This window comes from Nicotiana sylvestris, chromosome 8, assembly GCF_000393655.2.
Source record: "Nicotiana sylvestris chromosome 8, ASM39365v2, whole genome shotgun sequence".
Classification (NCBI taxonomy): domain Eukaryota; kingdom Viridiplantae; phylum Streptophyta; class Magnoliopsida; order Solanales; family Solanaceae; genus Nicotiana; species Nicotiana sylvestris.
Window position 1 is genome coordinate 44605824 of NC_091064.1, and position 10386 is coordinate 44616209.

Here is a 10386-nt window from a genome sequence, read left to right on the forward strand (position 1 = left end):
CAAAATCATTATCCAATTGCACCGTGATAAAGTCTAATACAGGTGACGGATCCCCATAGTACTTCTGGAGCATAGAAACATGAAATACTAGGTGAACTCCCGATAGAATAGGTGGAAAGGCAAGTATGTATACCACCTCCCTAACTCTCCCTAACACCTCAATACGACCAATATACCTAGGGCTCAACTTGCCCTTCTTCCCGAACCTCACACCCTTCATGGGCGAAACTCTGGGTAGAACCTTCTCACCCACCATATATGCCACATCACGAGCCTTCATGTCAGCATGACTCTTCTACTTGAACTGGCTGTACAAGGTCGCTCTTGGATTAACTTCACCTTCTCCAAAGCATCACGAACCAAATCAGTGCCCACAACCAAGCCTCTTCATGCTCAAATCAACCCACCAGGGAACGACATCACCTCCTATATAAGGCCTCATACGGATCCATCCAGATACTCGACTGATAGTTGTTATTGTATGCTAACTCTCCTAATGGTAGAAATTGATCCCATGATCCCCCTAAATCAATGATACATGCTCGTAACATATCCTCCAATATCTGAATGTTACGCTCGGATTGTGCGTCCTTCTAGGAATGGAATATCGTACTCAGCTCGACTTGTGTGCCCAACTCGCGCTACACTGCTCTCCAAAAATGCCATATAAACTAAGTGCCTTGATCCAAGAAAATAGACATAGGCACACCATAAAGGTGAACCTGCTCTGATGAGTAAGTAGCCATGACTGGAATGGTAATGGTACTCCGATCCCAAGTCAATCTTCGGGAATACCCTAGCACCCTGAAGCTAATTAAACAAATCATTAATACACGATAGTGGGTACTTGTTATTGATAGTAACCTTGTTCAGCTATTTGTACTCAATGCACATCCTCATAGAACCATATTTCTTATTCACAAATAGTACTGGTGCACCCCAAGGTGACACACTTGCCCTGATAAAACCCTTATCAAGCGATTTTCGTAATTGTTCTTTCCATTCCTTCAGCTCCACTAGTGTCATGCGATATGGTGGAATAAAGATGAGCTGAGTGCTCGGCACTAAATCAATGCCAAAATAAATATCCTTGTCAAGTGGCATGCTTGGTAGGTCTGTAGCAAACACATCTAGGAAGTCCCTCACTACTGAGACTGACTGAACAGTGGGAGAATCAACACTAACATCTCTCACTAAGGCCAAATATGCGAAACACCCCTTCTCAACCATCTGTTGAGCCTTCAAATATGAAATCACTCTACTAGGAGTATGATCAAAAGAACCTCTCCACTCTACCCTAGGCAGCCCATGCATCTCCAACGGCATGGCCTTAGCATGATAATAAAGAATAGCATAGTACGGAGATAGCGAACCCCTAACCATAATCACCTCAAAATCAACAATACTAAGCAATAAAAGATCAACTCTAGTCTTATAACCCCCAATAGTGACATACAAGACCAATATACATGATCGACCAAAATAGAATCACCCCGATGTAGATACATGAACATGCATATCTAAGGAATCATGAGGCATATCCAAATAACGAGCAAAATAGGATGACACATAAGAATAAGTAGAAGCAGGGTCAAATAACACTAAGGTATCCCTGTGGCACACTGAAGCAATACATGTGATCACAATGTTAGAAGTAACTACCTCTGGCCTGGCGAGAAATGCACAACAACGGGCCTGACCACCGCCTGACTGACTTCCCCCTCTAGGGCGACCTCGAACTGACTAAGCCCCACCCTTAGCTGGTTGTACTAGTGGTGTAACTACTGGTGCTGAAACCATAGGTTGCATTCTCTAATGTGGGACACTACTCAGAATTCTTGGGAAATCCTTCTTAAGATGGACAAGGTCTCCACACTTGAAACAACCCTTGTTATGAGGCTGTTGACCCTGATAACCAAAATAACTGCCCGTAGAACCTTAAGAAGATAGAGCATGGTAAGAACTCTATGTCGGCATCATACTAAATGAAGACTCGACTGGGCGAGCACTGTATAAACTGTGGCTAATTGATGAACCACGAGGAATCTGACGATCTAATTGAGTAGGCCTAATAAGATGGCCTCTCCTTTGATGTAACTGGACTCCAGACGAGGCACCACCAAAACTACCTGAACCGTGGGGCCTCTTGGCCTCCCATGCCTCTCGCTCAAGCCTGCGAACATGCTCCAAACACCTAGCAATCTCAAGCACATAGTCAAACCTAGTATTTTTGTCGGTCTCCCGAGCCAAACTATATCGTAGACTATAGTTGAGGCCATCAATGAACCTCTTGATCTTCTCCCTCTCAATGAGAACCAACCATATTGCATGACATGCCAAATCCGTGAATCTCATCTTGTATTGGGTCATAGTCATACCCTCATGGTGTAGATTCTCAAACTCCCTACACAACTCCTCCCTACGAGTCTGTGGAATAAACTTCTCTAAGAAAAGAACTGAGAACTGATGCCAAGTAAGTGGTGATGCGCCAGCTGGTCTACCTGACTCATAGGCCTGCCACCACTTGTAGGTTGGCCCTGTCAGCTAAAAGGTAGTAAAGTCAACTCCACTGGAGTCCACAAGACCCGTTTTGTAAAGAATCCAGTGACACTAATCAAGAAAACCCTAAGAATCCTCTGACTCCCGTCCGCTGAACTGGGGAGGACGAAGCCTCTGGAAACGCTTTAACCTCTTCTGCTCCTCATCAGTCATAGATGGTCTAACCTCGTCCCAAGCAACAACAACTTGTTGAACTGGCAACACCCCTGGTGACTGATAACCTTGAGCTAGTTGTTCTGGTGTACAGGCAGCAAGAGTCTAGGCTCCTTCCCAGCCTGTGAGGTAGATGGTGCAACTGGTATCATACCCACCGAACCAAACTCATGTACACACTCAAGATCTGGAAACAAGTATAGCAATAAGTATCTTTGGTGTCTGAGCTGGTCCCACCGGCTCAACAATATCTGGAACCTGCTCCTTTATTAGAGCAACTCCTAGCTCCACGGGTGCTGCCCTAGCTGTTGTGCGAGCCCTACCTCAGCCTAGCCTTTTGCGGCCCTAGCTAGTGGCACTGGTGCCTGCCCTCCCAATCCGACTGAACGTGCCCTTACCATTGTGAGGGAATAGAAGAGTAAAGGTTCAAACTTCGGAAATAACAAATCCACACAACAAGAATGCAAGAAAGTGATGTTTTTTAACAGTTCAATAACCTTTAGAAGATAAGTACAGACATCTTCGTACCTATCCGCAAGACTCTACTAAACTTGCTCATGACCCGTAGAACCTACACACTTAGGCCTTTGATAAAAACTTGTCATGAACCAAAATCACCAACCGGTCATGTTGGAGCCTAACTATATGCTAGGAAAGCCAAAATAACAAAAGCAAAACATAATAACGGAAATAGTATAAGTCTAATGCCAATAACATAAATAACTGCATCAAAAATACAAAATTCCCCCAAAAATGGTAAATACAGAGCCATGAGTTGTATACTGAAGTACAAGTCTAGACTACAAAGTAACCATAATGTTTGAATGAAAGTAATAGTACTAAAATGAGAAGACACGCCAAGACTACGACCGAAATTCAGCTCTACCTCGTCTCTCGAAGATGTCTACAGTAATAACTCATAGCTAGCCACATTCGATCCAACACCTAGATCTACACAATTAAGTACAGAGTGTAGTACGAGTACAATTGATCCTGTGTACTCAACAAGTACCATAACTAACCTCGGCGAGGTAATAGAATCAAGAATTATCAATGATACTCACTATTCACCTGTACAATTCATAAATATAACAAGTACATAACGATAATATGAGCAAGTCATGAATCATAGATAAATCCACCTTGCTACACAAGATAGCATAACTGATGGTAGGCTATAATCTCATATTTTATTCGCTTATCGCACTCTAATTTACTGCACTTTAATTGAGTTGGAGTTTTAATCGCTAGTATTTTTCACTAACTATGTACTTTATGCATTATAGGAGTGATTTCGAACTATGTAGATGTTATGGAATAAATTCAAGTGATTTTGATCTTTGAAGTCTGAGTAAAAGCTCAAGGAATTAAGCCGAGATTGTGTTCGGGGATCAATAGATGATAGTCACTTTAAGAACGAAACGAAGAATCGAGTAGGCATAATGCGCAATGTCCAGTAAAATGCATATAACGTTTCACTCAAAGATCCATTTTGGCTCCACAATATATTGTTGGAAATCTATTTAAAAGGTCTACAACTTTCATGTTTTATATTTTCCCAAATTCTCAACAAAACAGGGTAAAAAGTGCACGGCCGCACACTCGTCGTGCATTGGGCGCACATTTGGGGCAGAACAGTGTGAAAAGTGCACGAGCACACTCCCAGGTGCGCAACTGCGACGTCCAACTCTGGAAAAGTGTCCTATTTTGCGTAGGAGAAGGTGATTTCATTTGGGCCTGACCCTACTTGGTATATATACATGGAAAACCGGATTTGTTTTACACATCTAAGACCTAAGGAGGCTAAGGAAAAGCGGGAGAATCAAGAGCACAAGGAATCCATCATTCAACCCCAACTCAAGACAAGGGTTTGGATTATTTTATGTTTTCTTTACTTTAAACTTAATTATGATGAATTATCCATATCTATGGAGTAGTTCTCTTTAGAGTTTGATGGATTTGGTGTATTGATACTTGTTTGTAAATATTAACTCTAGTTTTATGTATTGAATTGTTTTGGATGTTTTAATCGTTACATCTATATTCACTTGTTAATGTAATCAAGAGAGACATAACTTGTGATATTTTTGCATTCTATCTTATTGGTTGAATTCATTAATTCTTCTTAGTAATCGAAAGAGGCTAGTAGAATTGTTGATTAAACCTAGTTAGGAGGATAATCGAGAGAGGTTCTCCTAAAGACCAATCCACTACAAATTTTTGCATATCTTCATATGCTTAAAATTGGTTTATATTGTGAGGTTGAGACTTAATCGAGAGAAGAGTTGAACAATTGAACTAATAACCAAGTGAATTCGAGAGACTCACTTGAACATTAAAAGTAAATTATCTAGAGTTAAATTCCAAGCATTTGTCTTGCATCTATCCTATCAACCATATTTTCTCCCAATTGATATCTTCCTTTGCCTACTACTTGCGTTGTTTGTCATTAGTCACTAGTTTAGACTCTTAGTTAATTTTAGTTTTAAATCACATAATTCTTAATTGTTGATCATCTTGGATAGCAATCTAGCTACAAACTACGAAAATAAATGTTTAACTCCAATCCCTGTGGATACAATATTATATTTACTATATTCGACTAACGAGCATATCTAAGTGAGTGTTTCAAGCTCGTCAAATTTTGGCGATGTTGCCAGGGATTGACAATCAATAGTGTTTGAGAGAGTTTGTAGTGCTAATACAGGAATTAGCTTTTAGTTTTTTTCCTTTTCTATCTTTTCTATTTTATTTTCTTTATTAGTTAACTTCTTTTCAAGATTTGTTTGTAGTTCCTAATAAGTTGGAGAAGATACTGTAGATATTGAACTCTAAATGCTGTGAAGATAGAGAACAACTAGCCTAAGAAAACGGTTGAAGAGTTAGCAGCTGAATATTGTTAGTGGTCTGCTATGTGTTTTAAATGCGGTAGAAATCATCTATAGGTTGACTATCAAACAGGTTCATATTTTGAACAGTCTCACATTGTTTCTAGTTCGTAGAGGTATGAGAATTCATATGGGCACTATCTTGACTCTGGTTTGGGATGAACACCCTTATTATAGTGAAAGCGAAGTGAAACAACCACCTAAAGGGAAGAATAATAGTTTGGAAGAGCTTGTGTATAAGTTCATAAATAAGCTGGTAGAGAGATTTACACAAGATGATGAAGCCATGAACAACCTAAAAATGCAAGAAAGTCAAATAATAAGTACACTTTTAGAAAGCTCATTGCTTTGTGATGGTAAATATATAGAGGAGATACCTTGTGAGAATGAGTCTACCCAAGAGGATGAGCATCCACAAAGAGAGCGTTTCACTGTTCAAGAGGACTCTAATTCAACTGAGATGATAAAAAATAAGGTTGTGGTTGAGTGTGAAGCAACAGAATAAGAGTTCTAACCCCCATCCACCTTTCTACCTTTGCAACATGTAGTAGAAGAGAATGAGAAACAAATGGTCTTGGACATATCAGAGGAATATTCACTTGACCTTTCTACTTTGTTTTCTTATTTTAACTTTGATCATGTAGATTTTATTTTTGAGGATTTATAGATTGATCATGTGAAAGAATGCAGGAACAAGTTGAGGATGATCATGAACGAGCAACTTACCGCTCAAGATGAGGACAAGAAAGAAAGAAAAAAGTGGGTCTTGCAGGTATCCTCAGAAGAATTGGGCTTAAGGATCTCCATAAAGAACCCCAAGGAGCGAAAATGAGGAATGAATTCAGAATTAAGGGTGGAGTTCATAAGTTCTCGGAAAAGAAGAAAATTCAGGGAAATTTTCTTTACCTTATGCTTTTTAATTATGTGTCATGGGGACATGCCATAACTTAAAGTACGAGTTGGGGATATATTTGTAAGATGTATGTATGTTAGTTTAGTTTTTGTTTAGTTCTAGTAGTAGAGATAGAGAAAAAAAATTAAAAAAACCATAAATTTTTTAAAATTTTGACTTTTCCCGACGATGGATATCATATCGATAGGTTTCTTGAGGGATTAAAGTTGAAAGAAAAAGACATAAAAAGATTTTCTTTTGTAGGTAGTGTATCAATTCCCCCTTGGTTTTTCTTTATGCCGCAATTCTTTTCCAAGAGTTTTATTTGAACTGGGTGTAGTTAGTTTTTATTTTTGTTAGTAGTAGAAAACCTTGTGCTATGGTGTGAATTGAAGCAATATCTCTTGAGCTTGTTATGCCTTGAGAATAGTGAGTGCTTTAATTGCGACGCTTAGGCTCAGTTTCTGACTCTTGTGTAAGTACCTTAATTTGTATGATCTTAACTTTGCTTAACTGCTTTGACTAGAGTGTCTTGATTATCCTATCCTGAGTGAGTTATGTGCCATGAGTGTGTGAGGTTTGTGTATTTTGTGCATTGCATTTGATGCCTAGAACTTATCCCATGTGTTTGCAAAGCAAAATAGTAGTTTTGTTGAGTCTTGAAAGTGATATAAGCATTTCTTTGTTGAGCCAGATATATGTTTTACCCATCTAATTGTTATGTATCTTAGTAACCCCTTTTGAGCCTGTAATCCTGTTTCTTTTGCAACCACATTACAAGCCTTACCCATTTGTTTGAATTGACCATCTATTTGAACCTTTGTACCTCTCGTGAGCACTGGAAATTGTTATAAACTTTGTAAAAGTTGAAGTGTGGGGTGGTTGGTTTGGCTTTTGAGTGGAACTATTGAAATAAGGAGAAATGTGCAATGTTGTGAAAAAGTAAGAGCCACTTGAATAAGAAAAGAAAAAAATATTTAGTTTTATTGTTGTGAAAATATTCACTGGTAAGTGTTAACTCTTTTTGAATTGTGCTTAAAGAAGTAGGGAGTTAATGTATATTTATGTGAAGGTGAATTATGGTTTGACATAAGTGTGGGGTTTTGAAATGTAAAGGGTATGTATTAAAGTGCTTAGGGAGGTGTAGTCACTCTTATATCTAAATATATCCTACCCATCTCGCAACCTACATTACAACCATTTGAAGTTTCACTTGATCCTTGATTGAATGAGCTCAATTAGTAGAGTAGTACACTACGGGCAAACCTATGGTTCATATTTTGTGGCACATGAATGTCGTTTATGAGTGTGAGCGAATTCTTTCTATCTTGAGTTCCTGATTGTTCTTAAATTTTATTGTGTGTGGAACTACTCTCTATTGTTGTGCGAGGGCACATGATTCATGAAGAAAAGGTAATGTCGTTGACCTTAATGTTAGAGTAAGTGAGTAAGCTGTGAATGATACGTGGTACTTTTGAGTCAAATCTTGAGGTGAAGATGTTACACTATTATGCTTAATCGATTTTAAATTTTCTTGGTGTAATGAGTTAGGAGAGTTGTTTAATAAGGTCGTGTCTATATGAAGTGTAGTTTGATTGCTTGAGGACGAGCAATAGTTTAAGTATGGGGCATTGATGGTAGGCTATAATCTAGTGTTTTAGTCGCTTATCGCACTCTAATTTACTGTACTTCAATTGAGTTAGAGCTTTAATCGCTAGTGTTTTGCACTAACTGTGTGTTTTATGCCTTGTAGGAGTGATTTCGAGCTATGTAGATGTTATGAGATGAATTCAAGTGATTTAAAGCTTTGAATTCTGAGTAAAGGCCCAAGGAATTAAGCCGGGATCATTTTCGGGGATCAACGGATGATAGTGCACTTTAAGAACGGAACGAAGAATCGAGCAGACATACTGCGTGGAGTCCAGTAAAATGCACATAACTTTTCACTCAAATATCCGTTTGCGCTCTACAATATATCGATGGAAATATATTTGAAAGGGATACAACTTTCATGTTTTAGGTTTTCCCAAATTCCAAACAGAACAGGGTAAAAAATGTGCGGCCGTACACTGGTCGCGCATATGGGGCAGAACAGTGTGAAAAGTGCGCGAGCACACTCCCAGGTGCGCGGCCGCGCACGGCCAACTCCGGTAAAGTGTCCTATTTCGTGCAGGAGAAGGTGCTTTCACTTAAGCCCGACCCTACTTGGCATATATACATGGAAAAATAGTTTTTTGACACATCTAAGACCTAAGGAGGCTAAGAAAAAGTGGGAGAAGCAAGAGAACAAGGAATCCATCATTCAACCCCAACTCAAGACAAGGGTTTGGATTGTTTTATGTTTTTATTTACTTTAAACTTAATTATGATGAATTACTCCATATCTATGAATTAGTTCTCTTTAGGGTTTTATGAATTTGGTGTATTAATACTTGTTTGTGAATATTAACTCTAATTGTATGTATTGAATCGTTTTGGATGTTTTAATCATTGCATCTATAGTCACTTGTTAATGTAATCGAGAGAGACATAACTTGTGATATTTTTGTATTCTATCTTGTTGATTGAATTCATTAATTCTTCTTAGTAATTGAATGAGACTAGTAGAATTTTTTTATTAAACCTAGTTAGGAGGATATTCAAGAGAGGTTCTCCTAAAGACCAATCCACTACGAATTCTTGCATATCTTCACATGCTTAAAATTGGTTTATCTTGTGAGGTAGAGACTTAATCGAGAGAGGAGTTTCTACTGAACAATTGAAATAATAACCAAGTGAATTCCAGAGACTCACTTGAACATTAGAAGTGAATTATCTAGAGTTAAATCACAAACATTTGTCTTGCATCTATCCTATCAACCCTATTCTCTCCCAATTGATAACTTCCTTTGCCTACTACTTGCGTTGTTTGTCATTAGTCAATAGTTTAGACTCTTAGTTAATTTTTGTTTTAAATCACATAAGTCTCAATTGTTGATCATCTTGGATAGCAATCTAGCTACAAACGACAAAAATAACGGTTTGAGTCCAATCCCTATGGATACGATATTATATTTACTATATTCGACTAGTGAGCATATCTAAGTGTGTGTTTCAAGCTCATCAAAAACATACTCTGCTCAGTTAACAATCTAACATATAAAGAATATATGCAATGAAACAGGCACACAACCAAGGAAATCACAAGTCAAGAAGAAATGCAATAACCGAATCGAACACTGGCCAGTCTTTCCTCATACCGCGTGTACACCATCAAGAGAGAAACATGAGAGGGTGACCCTAGGGGGATGAATCCTTATCCACACGCTGCACATAACTCACGTGCCATAAATGTTATCCGCATGACGTATTCACGTGCTAATTATCACAACCGCACGGCCTATTCACGTGCTAACAATGACAACCGCACGACGTATTCACATGCTAAAATTCACAACCATAGGGTGTATTCATGTGCTAACAATCACAACCGCACAACCAATTCACGTGATAATAATCACAACCGCACGACCAATTCACGTGCTAATAATCACAACTAAACGACCAATTCACGTGCCACTAGTCTAATCCATATCATACAGGAAGTAGGTATACACGAATATATCTCTATGAACAATGTATTCCAAATTTCATACTCGTGGACTGGTACAAGTGACATGGTAAAGTGTATGCATGTGCAAAGCATGCTATCATAGCTCAAATGAGACAATTACATCATGAAAGTAGCAATTATAAGGTTCAATTAGGAGATTAACCTCTACATAACCTCAACCATGGTTCAAATAGCTCACAAAGAAGGGTACAATTATAAGAAACATCATAACTTGAATCTTAGCAATCAATTCAAGGCATATCATAGCCTAAGTACTACCCCGAGCATGAATAATACCTCGG